The sequence below is a fragment of the Strix uralensis genome, chromosome 6 (genome assembly GCF_047716275.1).
Source record: "Strix uralensis isolate ZFMK-TIS-50842 chromosome 6, bStrUra1, whole genome shotgun sequence".
Classification (NCBI taxonomy): domain Eukaryota; kingdom Metazoa; phylum Chordata; class Aves; order Strigiformes; family Strigidae; genus Strix; species Strix uralensis.
This window is the reverse complement of record NC_133977.1, coordinates 11,755,750-11,770,044: the sequence shown is the minus strand read 5'-3', so window position 1 is coordinate 11,770,044 and position 14,295 is coordinate 11,755,750.

Sequence of the window (14,295 nt, the reverse complement as noted above, 5' to 3'; positions counted from 1 at the left end):
GGGTTTTTAGAGTTAGAAAGAACAATGACAAGAGCTATTTTATAGGCTAATTTTTTTAAGTAACATTTATGTAAAGCAAGCACACAGCAGAAATCAATTCTGGCACACTAACTGTTTCAAAATATTGTGTTATGATGGTGGGGAGGGGGAGAAAAATTAATGAACTTTAATTTCAGGGATCAAAATTTTTAGATGGAAAGCTGTGAAACATCTCTACTAGATTCAGACTGTGCACATACCTGAAGACAGTCAGATCACTGGGTACCCAGCCTAGTTAAGTAGTGTTTGTCATCCCCCTCAGCTTGCCACTTGACTCTGACAGCTTGCAAATGCACAAGGGGCTTAGCAATATACAATGCTATCGTTGCTGAAGCAATTAGAAGAGGTAAGATGATGAAATGAAAAGCAATGCTATGCAAACTTTTTCTTATTTACATCACGTTGGGTCAGGTTAGAAATTCTTTTGTGGATATGAGGGGGAAGGTGGAGAATTTGAGATTAGAGGCAAGTGTCCTAAACACATTCCCGTTTAAATGAAAGGCCAAGGGAAAAAAAAAAAATTGTATATAAATCACAATCTCTTGAGTTTTTCCCCTTACCTATACAAATTACTACTTTGGTCCATGCTCTATACTGCAGTTAAATCCTGGGACTAAAGTGGAGGATGTCTAGTAGAAATGAATAAAACACCACCAGTGCAGAAGGGAGAGATACAAAGACCTGAAGAGAGGATAAGCTTGCCTTTTGGAACACTTCATGTGTTTATTATTTATTGCTGCCAGTCATGACTCCTGATGCTTTAAGGATGTTGAGGAGATTCCTCAAGTCCTCTGAACAATCCTGCAGCCTGATACAGGAGAGGTTCACTCCTTCAGCAAACATTAGGAGCAGTTGAGATTCACTGATTAGATATACAGGTTAACATGCTTAGGCACATTGAATCAGATCAGTGTGATGTTTTCCTTGCTCTTTGCTTCTGGTAGGCAGTACCTTCTTCATCAAAATAAGTAGTGTTTTCTCAAGAAAATAACTCGTTTTAAACATACTCTGTTGAAGTTCAGAAAAATTTTTGATAAGTCCTTTGCTGGAGAAAAGATTAGTTCTTCAAAACAAACCTTTAAATTTTTACCCTTTCCTCAGCCAGAAAAAAGAAATCTGAAATTAATCATTCCTCTCCCTTCCTTCCTGCAAATCAAACAGTATAACAGTCAGAATACATTGGGAAAAGTAAAGCGTTTACCAGAACAAAGAAAAACAAAACAGCATGCATTTATCTTTATTTTAAAAAAATAAATAAAATTTCTTGTTCTGCTACTACTACTCTGGGTCATTTAATCTTAATAATGTTGACATAAGCCTTTTATATTTGAAATGAAAATTAGTGACCCCATTAGAATCAAAACTGCTCTATTCATTAGAAGTTTCATGTGTCAAATAAAAATGAAGCTTTCTCTGTGGACTGTTGTTTGTTTTCCATAACTCTAAACAAAGAATAGCATAAGGACCTCTATTTTGTTGATTTTTTGGAAAACTTACCCTGGTGACTATAATCGTTAATTAAACTCCAATAAAAGGTACTTAAATTGTTTTAAAAAAGAAGTTGCACTTTGTTGACTTCAATTAAGCTTACATAAGCTTGTGCACATGGGGACTTTCAAGAGAAAAGTGAATTTGCTAACCTGGCAATTTTTCTTCAAATTCACATAGCACTAATCAAAATGACATTGATTTGTTCGGATTAGCAGCTGACACCTGAAGCTTCCTTACTTGAACTACTTGGGAGCATGAAGTTTTCTTGATGCAAAACTAGCAATTGAGTTTTCATAGCCAAGGACCTGCATCACAAGTACAAGGTCCTTTCCAAACCAGGCAATCTTTCAACTACTAGTCTGGCCAGCAGCAGTAATGTTTATTTTCCAGAACCTGATGCAGGATAGAGTAACGTCTGCTGGACCGTTAGACATCACAAATCAGTCCTGTGTCTTTAATGGCTTGCACATTTTTATTTCAGCTTCTTCCTCTATATTCCATGTACTCTTACATGCTTGAAAAGCATACAGCTGCAATGTAACTGGATTTCATTCTCTCCTGAAATAAGGAGAAGCAGGGAACAGAAATCTATAAATGTAAACCTTCTGCTTGCAGAAATTCTGTGAAAGATATTCCAACCTAAAGACCCTATGCTACATCCCTTTCATGTCATGCCAAAAGGCTGATTTTTAAATTGTATTTAGAGGACTTCTGCTACTAAAATAGCCACTTGTAGTCATGCACAGCAGAGAATTGTCAGAGGCTGAACTAGAAGAAATGGAAGCGTAAAATGGGCTAAACAAGCCTTTTTGTTCTCTTGCTAGCCAGATCAGAAAATCTCCTGTAAATACATCTCTGAAGTACATATTCTATACCCAGGATGCAGAACACTTTGTGGTTACTACACTGTAAACTGAGAGCACTGGAAAATGTGGAAAGAAGTAGTCTTAGCAAGGTAAAAAGCTAATTTGCTGGCATTGCTTGGTTTCCATCAAGAGAAATGGTTTGGTAGCAGTAAAAAGCATAAATAATGCAGGTAAGAAACTGGCATCACTTGAGCTCTGTGAGAACTCAAAGAGCTGGTAAAGTATTCCTGAAACTTACGAGCTTTCTGTAAGCCCAGAACCTTTCAAAACCTTTTTAATAACCTTTAAAAAAAAAAACCCAAACTTGTTCTCGCACAAAAAAACCAAAGGTGCTACAAGCTGATTCTTGGTTCAGCTAAAAGGGCTTTATGTTGTTCAGTTGCTGTCATGGCATGGCATTAGAAGCAATCTTCTCTTGGCATCTAATCAGCATATAGTTTCCATTGCCTGCTCTTCTTCTGCTCAGCTTTGTGTGACAGTGTTTTATGCTAGGAAGTTGGGGTTATCTGAATAGAGCAGAGAGCTTCTGCAGGACAAATCCAGGGCAATTGCAGAGGTTTACATTGGGTAAGTTCAAAATCTGCCATGTGCCTTGTTTAATTAAATGAGAAACTTGCAGGAAACACATGGCTAGTGCCCCCAGAGGTGCCTTTTCAATTTCCCAATCAAAGCTGATGAAATTAGAATTGGCTATCAAATCCTTCTAGCAAACTTGCATCATTCTTTGCTAATTTCCTTCTAGTAGCCCCTTGAGAGATGCAGATAGTCTCAATGCTGCATATTAAACTTTAATTACTGATTTCTGTTATGAGGGTGAGATAACACTCGGACAGAGATAGCTGCATCATAGCCTGCAAGCTCCTCATGCTGAAAAACACCCATAAAGTAAATGAAAAATGAGTCAGCAACCTATCACCAATCTCAGTCAGTGCATGCCGCACCTTCAGCTCCACAGTAGGGTGCCAGCTTCTATTAACAGTAAATTGTAGACTTTTATTTATTTATAAGTGTCATTAATCTGGTAGGTTGAAGGCAATTTGGTTTCCAAAAAAGAGCATACAGGGCTTAGCATCATCCAGGCAGACACAATGGGTAGTTTGTGGAAAAAAAAATCACAATGTATAATCTACAACAGCAGTGCTGGTACATGGGATTTGAAGAATTTTACTTATATTGAATAAAGGAGGAATTCCTAAATCAACACTGCTTGAGTGACTTACTTCTCTTAAGGAAAAATCCTATGATTTCAGGCAAACTGCTTATGCCACTGCATGCCTGACTTGGAACTGCTTTTGATTCTGTGTAAAATTATCACACAAGGACTTTAGGATTGTGACAGCCTTGCTAAATTAAGTCAGACTAGAGATTTTACTTGAAATGGCCATATATCTGCCAGACTGAAGCAGGTATAGGTGGACTTACAGAAATGAGGCAGCACGTCCTAACCAGCAGATGAATGTAGGGGGGAAATGGCAACATTTATGCCAGTGTTCTGGGAAGTTTCTACTAGAATTCTATAAGTATTGTAACAGGACACAGACAAGATATTTGCACTTTTATAGAATTAGGGTGGTACAATATTTTCTTTCTATAATACTTTCCTTTTGCTGTTTGTGCTATCTCCTCTGAGTTTGCCTAACTGTGCTACTGCCTACTCTGTTCTCCTGCCTTTCTAGGAGACCTGCCTGGACTGTCAGCATGTTGTGTTTGAATATTTTAGGGTATATTTTGGCACTTGAAAAGTGCTCTGAGATAATGAAGTCTTACAGTTCTCAGCATGGAGCTTTTCCCATATACCAAATTAGCATCATTTTTCTTCTCTGTGCTACTATGTCACTTTTTCTGCTGATCTAAATAAATGGGGTTTCAGAGAAAAATCCTGTCCTTACAGGGAAACTCTAACAGCCTGGCACTTACTTTGTGAGAAGTAGGTGAAGGGAAATGGAAGGGAAGTAGCTTCGGATCACTAGGCTGCTTTGGGCTCATAAAGGGTCTGTTGGGACTGATATTACACTCTGTGCTTGACTGCCATGGAAAAACAGAAAGGAAGCTACAGGACCGGTGCTGAGCCAATATTCTCTATTTTAAGACCCTTACTTATTGTGGTGGTTTGACCTTGGCTAAATGCCAGGTACCCACCAAGTCGCTCTATCACTTCCCCCCCCTTCCCCTTTTTTCTCAACAGGGCAAAGAGGGGAAAGAGTATAAGATAGCCAACCCTTGTGGGTAAAACAGCAGCAGTTTTAATATAAGCAAAGCGAAGCAAAGGTCCGTGCGTGGAAGCAAAAAAAAAGAAAACAGATTTATTTTCTACTTCCCATTAACAGGCGATGTCGGGCCTTCTCAGGAAGCAGGGCTCCGATACGCGTAGTGGTTGCCTCGGAGGACCAAGGGTGACCCCACCCCCTTCCTCCTTTCTCCCAGCTTTATACTCGAGCAGACGCCATATGGTATGGAATATCCCTTTGGTCAGTTGGGGTCAGCTGTCCTGGTTGTGTCCCCTCCCAAGATCTTGCCCACCCCGTCCCACTGTGGGGGGGAAAATGTCAGAAAGAGCCTTGGTGCTGCGTAAGCACTACTCAGCAGTAGTCACAACACCAGTGTGCTATCAACACCCTGCCAGCTCCCAACGTAAAACACAGCACCATGAGGGCTGCTACAGGGGAAAACCAATTCCAGCTCAGCCAGACCCAGTATGCTTATTTTGCTAGTTATTAGGGCCTGTGTATTTGCAAGAGTGTTAAAGCAAATGTATTATTCTAGGAGTCAGGGTGGGAGGTCATCTATTTGCTTAGACACTTTTAAAGCCAATGTGTGAGACTGGCATAGCATTTCACTGGATTAGAGCAGTGTATGTGATAAGTAGTAACAAGAAATACAAATCTCCTATCTCTTACAAACAAATGCAGATAGCTGAAAGTATGATCATCTTTTGTAGTTACTATATTTAAAAAACATTAGCCACTTCATTTTCATGGTCCAGTCCACAACAAACCAGCATTCTGCTGACCATTTACTCTGAAGTTCCTTTGTTCTAACTTTCTGTGTTGCCCTCTGTTTAATGGAATGTTAGATTGTGGGGGTTTTGTGGTTTTGTTTTTTCTGGATATCTGGATAAGGCTTGAGTTTATTTCTAAATTGCTGTTTGTTTATACTACTTAATAAATTGTTTCACATTTTTAACATCTACATTTTTGGTGCTATAGTAACAGAAAAAACAGGTTTAGAACTTTAATTAAAAGTAGATGTGGGTGCATAGTTTTAAAAATTACAAAATACTGCTAAAACAAATGTGTATTTTATACATCAAACTAGTAGGTTTTCAATTTGCTAAATATGCTATGTGTTTGCTTTTAGTTGTATAACCCCAAATATCACACTTGTCTTCATTAAAATGTATTAGTTCACTCAGAGAAATTCTTCTAAGTATCCCCAATAAATATTCACTGTTGTGGACTATGAAACTAATTATCTCCTTAAAGCTAATGTTTTCATCATTCATTATATACTAAACAGGCAAAGTGAATTTCTGCCTCTCAATTATATTTTTTTTCTCTACTTTTAAGCCAATTCAAGTTAACCCAATTAAAGCATACCAGAAAAATTAGTCACGAAAATGTATAGAGTGTTGTATAATGGGCTGTTTTTATTTAAGTACTGGGATGGAGGAAAGAAGCATTCAAACCAGCAAAATACTTGTGAAGTTGAACACAGACTGTTTATAACTGGATCATAACGCACTGTAGAAGTGGGAGCTTGTATTGTCCCCATGTTTAGGGAACACTCTTAATCCAAACATCAATCTGAGCTGCGGGCAGCGAGTTCAAGGCTGTTTGAGGTATTGCTCCTGCCCAGCAGTTGCCTGTCTTTTTGTCTTGTTCTTCCTGCCACTGTGTGAAGACTCACAAAATTAAAAACAAAGACCCTGACCAAGGTCTTAAGTTCAGGAAGAGGTTGAGGCACATGCCCAGTCTGATGTTTGTGTGTCCCACTGCAAGGTAGATTCCAGTTTAATGCAAAAAATGTGCTAACGTGCTATTTCCTCCACTTCCGCTGCATCTCCTCTTTTTTACTACAGCCAATAGCCACCTGGTGAGATTGTTCTGGTATTTTACTCCAAGTTTAGATCCATTTCAAATCCATGTTAGATTTTTCTCATTCTACTCAACAGTGAAGAATGTATCCATACTTGAAAGGCATCACCAACGGTACAGATTGCTTTTAAAGCAAACAATTTTTTCAAGAATTTTTAATGGGGTTTAATACCTACACTTCATGTTGTTATCCCTATACTAATGAAAACGATGAAGATACAATACTATTACATTAAGTATATTTCATAAATAGATTAATATTATACTTGTTTCATGTATTCTGAAACTTCCGTGTTTTAAATTAAATTACTTCCATTTTCAAATTCTAGAGACTTGGGCAATTTGTTATTTGGGCATTCTCATTGTTGTCAAGTGTGAATTTACTGTTTCATGGCAGGTCTAAGAGATTTATTTTGGGGGACTATTTTACATGAGTTGGAATCCATGAAACTTCTGTTTGTTCATTTTGACATTTTCCAGATTTTTCTAATAAGATGAATGGGCGTAATTTACAATAGTCTGGGGAATAATATGGCATTTTATTCAACTGTATTGGTATTCAACAATTTGTCACATTTTCACAAAATGGGCATCTTAAACAGAACTTCAGGTGTTACTGTTAACCATAACTGTACTTCACTTTGGAGGAAAGCTTGCTGTGACTTAAGAATCAGACTCATCTCACTGATCTCTTTTATTGGTAGTATTTGCCTCTTGCAACCTAACTTTGTCGACTGTTTATCAAAAGTGGGATTTGGTGTTTACTTTATCTGTGCCTCATATAATGTCACAACCAAAAGGGGAAAATTCATTGTAACTCTAGTTTTCCATTGTGGATTCAAGAAGGGATTAAAAAGTAGAAAAAAATACAGGGCAATAGTGAGGGCTTATATTACTATTAGCAATAGTAGTCAGACATAATGGATCTAACATTCTCCTCGCTCATCTGTTTTGTGCAGACATCTTCAGTGGACAAGCCCATTTGGGGAGTGTGTAAGAAATACTTTATGATTTAAACAGTTCCACTGGGTTTTTTTCCATTTAAATTTTATGAAGTAATTGCTGGCGAACGTCAGATAACCAAGATATTATGATACCATGCATTGTTACAACAACAAAAATAATCTTATGGATGGATTTAAAGAGATTAAATTAAAGTAAAACCAGCTATTGCCTGCAGTCAGTGATGTGCTAGGTATTCATTACATGTTCACGTTTAATAGACAATCTGGCCACATTTATATACTATGCTTACAGTTACTACATTTGCCCATTCAAGGAACACCAAAGTAGTAAAGCACAGCTTTTCTTCTGTGAGATCTCTTATGTGAAAGAAAAGACTTCATCATGAGGCAGGACAAGCCCAACCAACATTTGCTCAATGAGTCTTGCACTATGCCCTGAAGTTGATGAGACTATTAACATTAATTATTCATGTGCTGACAAAGGCCGCTGCAGGAGACACAGAATGAAGACTAATAGGCTGAAATAGAGAAAACTGGATGCACAGGAGAGCCTGGAGAATGGAATATCTTTCAATATTTTTCCTCATTAGTTTGGCTTATTTCCCACAGGGGCAGCAGCACAAATCTTTGCCACCAGAACTTTTCCTTAACTGTGTCTGCAAATTCAGAGCCACATTCCCTTTACGAGCAGTACTCTGCTCCTGAGCCTTGACCCTTTTGTCAGCCCAGATATGCTTGCTGATTGCAGATGTCTTTGAGTCTGACAGATGGACCTCATCTGCCTAGGGCATGGCATAGGACAGGGAAGAACTCAATTTTGAATTTTGTGCTTTAAAAAAAAAGGCAGTGTAAACACCAGTGGAAGTCAGTGACTTCCCACTGTGCTTCTGACTCCAGACTTCTCACAAAAACTCTATGACAAGTGGGAACTTCACAAGAGGCCCTCTCCGTAAACAGAAATGCTATTTTGTTTGAAATTCAGTGAATGTTGGGGTAGGGGCAGGTAGAGCAACAGATGGGATGCTCAGAGGCAGTGCATTTTTATGAGCTTTCTCTCCCCAGGGACTGTATAAAATGCTGATATTGATATTTTAAGTTCTCAGAGCTGAGAAACCAAAATATACCTTTATCTGTAAAAGTGGCTCATGTTTATGGCTATCAGCTAACAACCCACCAAGGCAATGAGCTCCAGTGCAGGCACATTCCGCAGTGGAGCAGTGGGATTGCAGTGAATGGGGAGAGTTTCCTGAGCCAGGGAAACCCCAGGGGAGTGTGGAGACATGCCAGGAGCTGGCCACTCTCATGGGGGAGAGTGGTTGATAAAGCATGGGAGGGGCCAGGATTAATGGTGGCCACTCCCACGGTGGGCAGCCCCAGGGAGTGCCTGCCACCAGGATGGGCAAACAGGGCATGGTGCAGCAGTTCATGCAGGAGGGCACCTCTCTGAAGGAGGAACTTTCCACTGGCCGAGTGGAGAGGCTTGAAGTCCACATAACCGAGCAATGGGGCACTGTTCTGTGACCATCTGCACAGGTCAAGGGCACTCAACCTATCTGATCCTCAGGGCAGAATGGCAGACACTTGTCTGAGAGCAAAGACGGCAGGTCTGGCTGGGGGGTCTGCACCATCCAGGAGGTTTCTGGAATGCGTTGATGGTAACTTCCTTCTCCAAGTGATAAGAGGAGCCGACAAGGAGAGGTGCTGTGTTGGACTTTGTTCTCACCAACAAGAGGGGCTGGTGGAGAGTGTGAATCTCAAGGGCAGCCTGGGCTGCAGTGACCATGAAATGGTGGAGTTCAAGGTCCTTAAGGCGGCGAGAAGGGTGCATAGCAAGCTCGCTGCTCTGGACTTCAGGAGAGCAGACCTTGGCCTCTTCAGGCATCTGTGTCCTGGTTTCAGCTGGGATAGAGTTAATTTTCTTGAGCTGAGAGGGAGCACAGCTGAAGTGCTGGGCCCAGATTGGCCATTGGAGTATTCCATATTGTGTGACATCACGCTCAGTATATAAAGGAGGTGGCTTCTCTCTTGCTCCAGTATTTGCAATGACGGGATCTTTGTTCTTCCAGGATCGACGGCTGGGAGCAGGCTGGGTATAGGTTGGCAGGTGGTGAGCAATCACATTATACATTACCTCTTTGTACTTTCCATTATTGTTACTGTTTTGTTTTATTACAATCACTAAAATTTCTTTTTTATCTCAACCCACAAGTTTCCTGTGTCCCTCCACTCTCTTCTCCCATTCACCAGGCGGGGGGAGGGTGAGTGACTGGCTGCGTGGTGTTTGCCTGCCAGCTGAGTTCAAACCATGACAATCTGCTTAGCAGGGTAACATGGGATAAAGCCCTGAGGGGAAGAGGGGCCCAAGAAGGCTAGTTGTTTTTCAAGGATCACCTCCTCCAAGCTCAGGAGCAATGAATCCTGACAAAGAGGAAGTCAGGTAAGAACACCAGGAGGCCCGCAGTGATGAACATGGAGCTCCTGGACAAGCTCAAACACAAAAAAGAAGCCTACAGAGGGTGAAAGCAAGGACAGATAGCCTGGGAGGAATACAGAGAATTTGTCCGAGTAGCCAGGAATCAGGTTAGGAAGGCCAAAGCCTTGATAGAATTAAATCTGGCCAGGGACATCAAGGGCAACAAGAAAAGCTTCTGTAGGTACATTGGTGATAAAAGGAAGACTAGGGAAAATGTGGGCCCTATCTGGAAGGAAACAGGAGATCTGATCACCTGGAACTTGGAGAAGGCTGAGGTACTCAACGACTGTTTTGCCTCAGTCTCACCAGCAAGTGCTCCAGCCATACCGTCCAAGATGCAGAAGGCAAAGGTGGGAACTAGGAGAAGGAAGAACCACCCACTATAGAAGATCAGGTTTGAGACCATCTAAGGAACCTGAAGGTGCACAAGTCCATGGGACCTGATGAGATGCATCTGTGGGTCCTGGGGAAACTGGTGGATGAAATGGCTCAGCTACTATCAATCATATTTGAGAAGTCGTGGCAGTCTGGTGAGGTTCCCACTGACTGGAAAAGGAGAAACATAACCCCCACTTTTAAAAAGGGGAAAAAGGAAGACCCTGGGGGACTACAGGCCAGTCAGTCTCATGTCTGTGCCTGGCAAGATCATGGAGCAGATCCTCCTGGAAAGTATGCTAGGGCACATGGAAAATAAGGAGGTGATTGGTGACAGCCAACATGGCTTCACTAAGACAAATTGTACCTGACAAATTTGGTGGCCTTCTACAATGGGGTTACAGTGTTGGTAGATGAGGGAAGAGCAACTGACGTCATCTACCTGGACTTGTGCAAAACATTTGATGCTGTCCCACATGACGTCCTTGTCTCTAAATTGGAGAGACATGGATTGGACAGATGGACCACTTGATGGATACGAAATCGGCTGGATGATTGCACTCAAAGAGTTTTGGTCAACAGCTTGATGTCCAAGTGGAGACCAGTGACGAATGGCATTCCTCAGGGGTTGGTGTTGGAGCCAGTGCTGTTTAACATCTTTGATGGCGACACGGTCAGTGGGATTGAGGGCACCCTCGGCAAGTTTGACAACAACACCAAGCTGTGTGCTGCAGTCAACATGCTGGAGGGAAGGGATGTGCCATCCAGAGGGACCTGGACAGGCTGGAGAGGTGGGACCGTGTGAACCTCGTGAAATTCAACAAGGCCAAGTGCAAGGTCCTGCACATGGGTTAGGGCAATCCTATGTGCAAATATAGGCTGGGCGAGGAGTGGATTGAGAGCAGCCCTATGGAGAAGGACTTGGGGGTGTTTGTTGATGAGAAGCTCAGCATGACCCAGCACTGTGCGTTCATAGACCAGAAAGCTAACCATATCCTGAGTCTGCATCAAGAGAAGTGTGGCCAGCAGGTTGAGGGAGGGGACTCTCCCCTTCTACTCCACTCTTGTGAGACCCCACCTAGAGTACTGCATTCAGCTCTGGGGCCCCCAGCATAAGAAGGACATAGACCTGTTGGAGTTAGTCCAGGAGTGGGCCACAGTGATGATCGGGGGTTGGAGCACCTCTCCTGTGAGGACAGGCTGAGAGAGTTGGGGTTGTTCAGCCTGGAGAAGAGAAGGCTCCAGGGAGACTTTATAGCAGCCTTCCAGTACCTAAAGAGGGCCTACAAGAAAGCTGGGGAGGGACTTTGCACAAGGACATGTAGTAACAGGATGGGGCATAATGACTTTAAACTGAAAGAGGATAGATTTAGATTAGATATAAGGAAGAAGTTCCTCACTGTGAGTGTGGTGAGACACTGGAACAGGTTGCCCAGAGAAGTTCTCTGGATGCCCCATCCCTGGAAGTGTGTTGTGAAGGCTCTCAAAATAAACAGGACAAATACTTAAAATAACATTTATTTTAAGTACAATCAATTGACACTCCAGCAATCATTAATAAACTACAAATTTGAATGTCCATGAGAGGAAAACTATTACTGCAGTTAATTCAAGGAATTCCTAGGTTTTAACAGTAATTCAAACCACACAATCACTCACCTAAAAATTGAGGTATCTCAACCTTGAGGAGTTTCCTTGGGTGGTGTCCCGAGCCAGGGGGAGAGTCCTCAACTGCAGCTGTGGTGCTCCATAGAGGACTGGCTCAAAATGACTTCTCAATGGGACTCCATTTATAACTGATCTGAATCTGATCTGTGGTCAATATCAGCTCTTATTAGCTGAGGGCCCCAATTACCATAAAGACCTGAGAACAAGGACACAAAAAAAGAATCATCAGCCACTATGTCTCAACAGTGAGAAAGTCCCATCTTTGGGTGGGTGCACCTACCACACAGTGTTCAAGGCCAGGTTGGACGGGGCTTTGAGCAACCTGGTCTAGTGGAAAAAACTTACAGTCTTGATAATCCTTGTATGTGTTCTGTTAGTCACCTGATTTGACCAGTCATCTAAGAGAAAAAGGCCTTTGTATCATTAGCAGTAAGAGTTGCTATGACATGTAGTCATCTGAGGTTTTTCCATGAATACATGTACATTACTTTTTGAATTGCATACTTATGCGTTGTGCAACAGTTATTTTCAAAACAGTTTTTCTTGAGCAAATGTGTATTAAAAGGTTGCTTCATGTTAACCAAGTGCAAGTTTCAAGTACAGTTTTTCCTCTTAGTGAGCTTGCTCTGTAAAATTTTGCTTTCTAAAAAAAAATCTTTGTATTTTTGTTTACTACTATCTGATGAGGAAAAATCTCTGCCCAAAATATAGCACCGTAGTTGGGATGGAAGGAAAAAGTAAAGTTTTACAGAAGGATTACTTAAATCAGCTTAGTGTAGGTGGTATTCTCCCTCCACACATGCATTTCTGCCACCAATTTTAATCATAATCTGTTTTGGTTTTTTTTCTTAAAAGTTGTGGTATAGTCTACAATGGTCTACAGATACTCTTGAGCTAAAGATAGGAAAGGGTAAAATGGAGGTGGGGGAGACAGGCACCAAAACATCCCTATGTAAAAAAATCAGTTTACATAAACATTTATAATGAACAGAAATTGCTATTTCTCTGCACTGGGTCCTATAATAGGAAATATTACTCTGGGAAATAAATAAGCTTAAATTGGAGATTGTTTTGCTGGTTACTGGTACTATATTTCTTGAAGCTTGCTGTGACAGTTTGAAAATGTTAATGACACAAAACAAGAATAAAGTCTTACTAACAAGTCAAGGATGATAATGCCTCCAGACAAGTTGTAGTGTGAAGTGCCTTTCCCCCCCTCACCCCCCGCTCAGCATTTAGAGGTCACGTTATTCTGACCTCTGTTTATAACGCCTGGATGTCTTTCCCCAAGAGCACATTGGGGTGCAAAGGAAGCTTGATGCTGCTGATGTAGACCTCTGATGCAGGTAGATGAGTGGCCTGTCCCGAGAGCTTGGAAGTGCCCTAAACTTTAGCTATGTAGACGTAAAGTTGGACCACAAGAAGACATTCCTCAGCTCTCGGCCATCCTGTTGCATGGGCAAGTTGCTTAATTTCTGCTGGCTGGTGCTTTTCTTTCTTTACATGGAAACTATGCTATTTGACTTTTAAAAACTTGGTTTAATCAGCTAATTTTTTTCCACTGCTCTCACTGCACTGTGAGCCGAAGGTTCAAAGTATTAATAATTTACAGCAATCCAGAGTTTCATGGGAAGTGTATTTAGTTCTGTTTATAATGGAGAATTGGCAAAATTAATATTTCTAATTAATGGAAGAATAAATCGAGTATCTTTTTTTCCCTTCTACCCCTTTTGCCTTTTGAACTGATGCTGCTGGTGCCGATGTACATTTTGTGGGGTTCTCACTTCAGCACCAAGAGCAGCTAGGCACCATCTGCTCCACCATTGCTCCAGCACCAGCGCTACCCATTCATCCTGTGGTGCATTAACCTTGATTGTCTGTCACCTCATCCATGACAGCTAAGTCTAAAGATGTCCACTTTCTTCCCATTCTATAAATCAAAAGTGTGGATAAGAAGGGAATTTTTCATTCTTAAATGTGTGGGTATATGTGTTCAACAGTAGCGCAAGGAGAGAAACAGATTTTTGATGCTTCAGCAAAAATCTTGTCGAAATAAAGGCTTAGCACTATGAAGTAATTATTTTTACATTGGGCAAATCAGAACCTTGTATATGTTGGTTTTGTTAAAAATAAAATGAGAAACTTAGGTGACCTATGTTCCCAAACCATGTTAGTTAATAATTAAAATACGTGTTGAAACATGAACTATTGAGCTGGTTCTAGAGAAACACAATTTTCTTATGCTGTATAGCTAAGCAATATTGTTGAAGCCAGACATTCAAAATGCTGAGACTTGCTTAAAAATGCTGATTTTAAAGAAACTC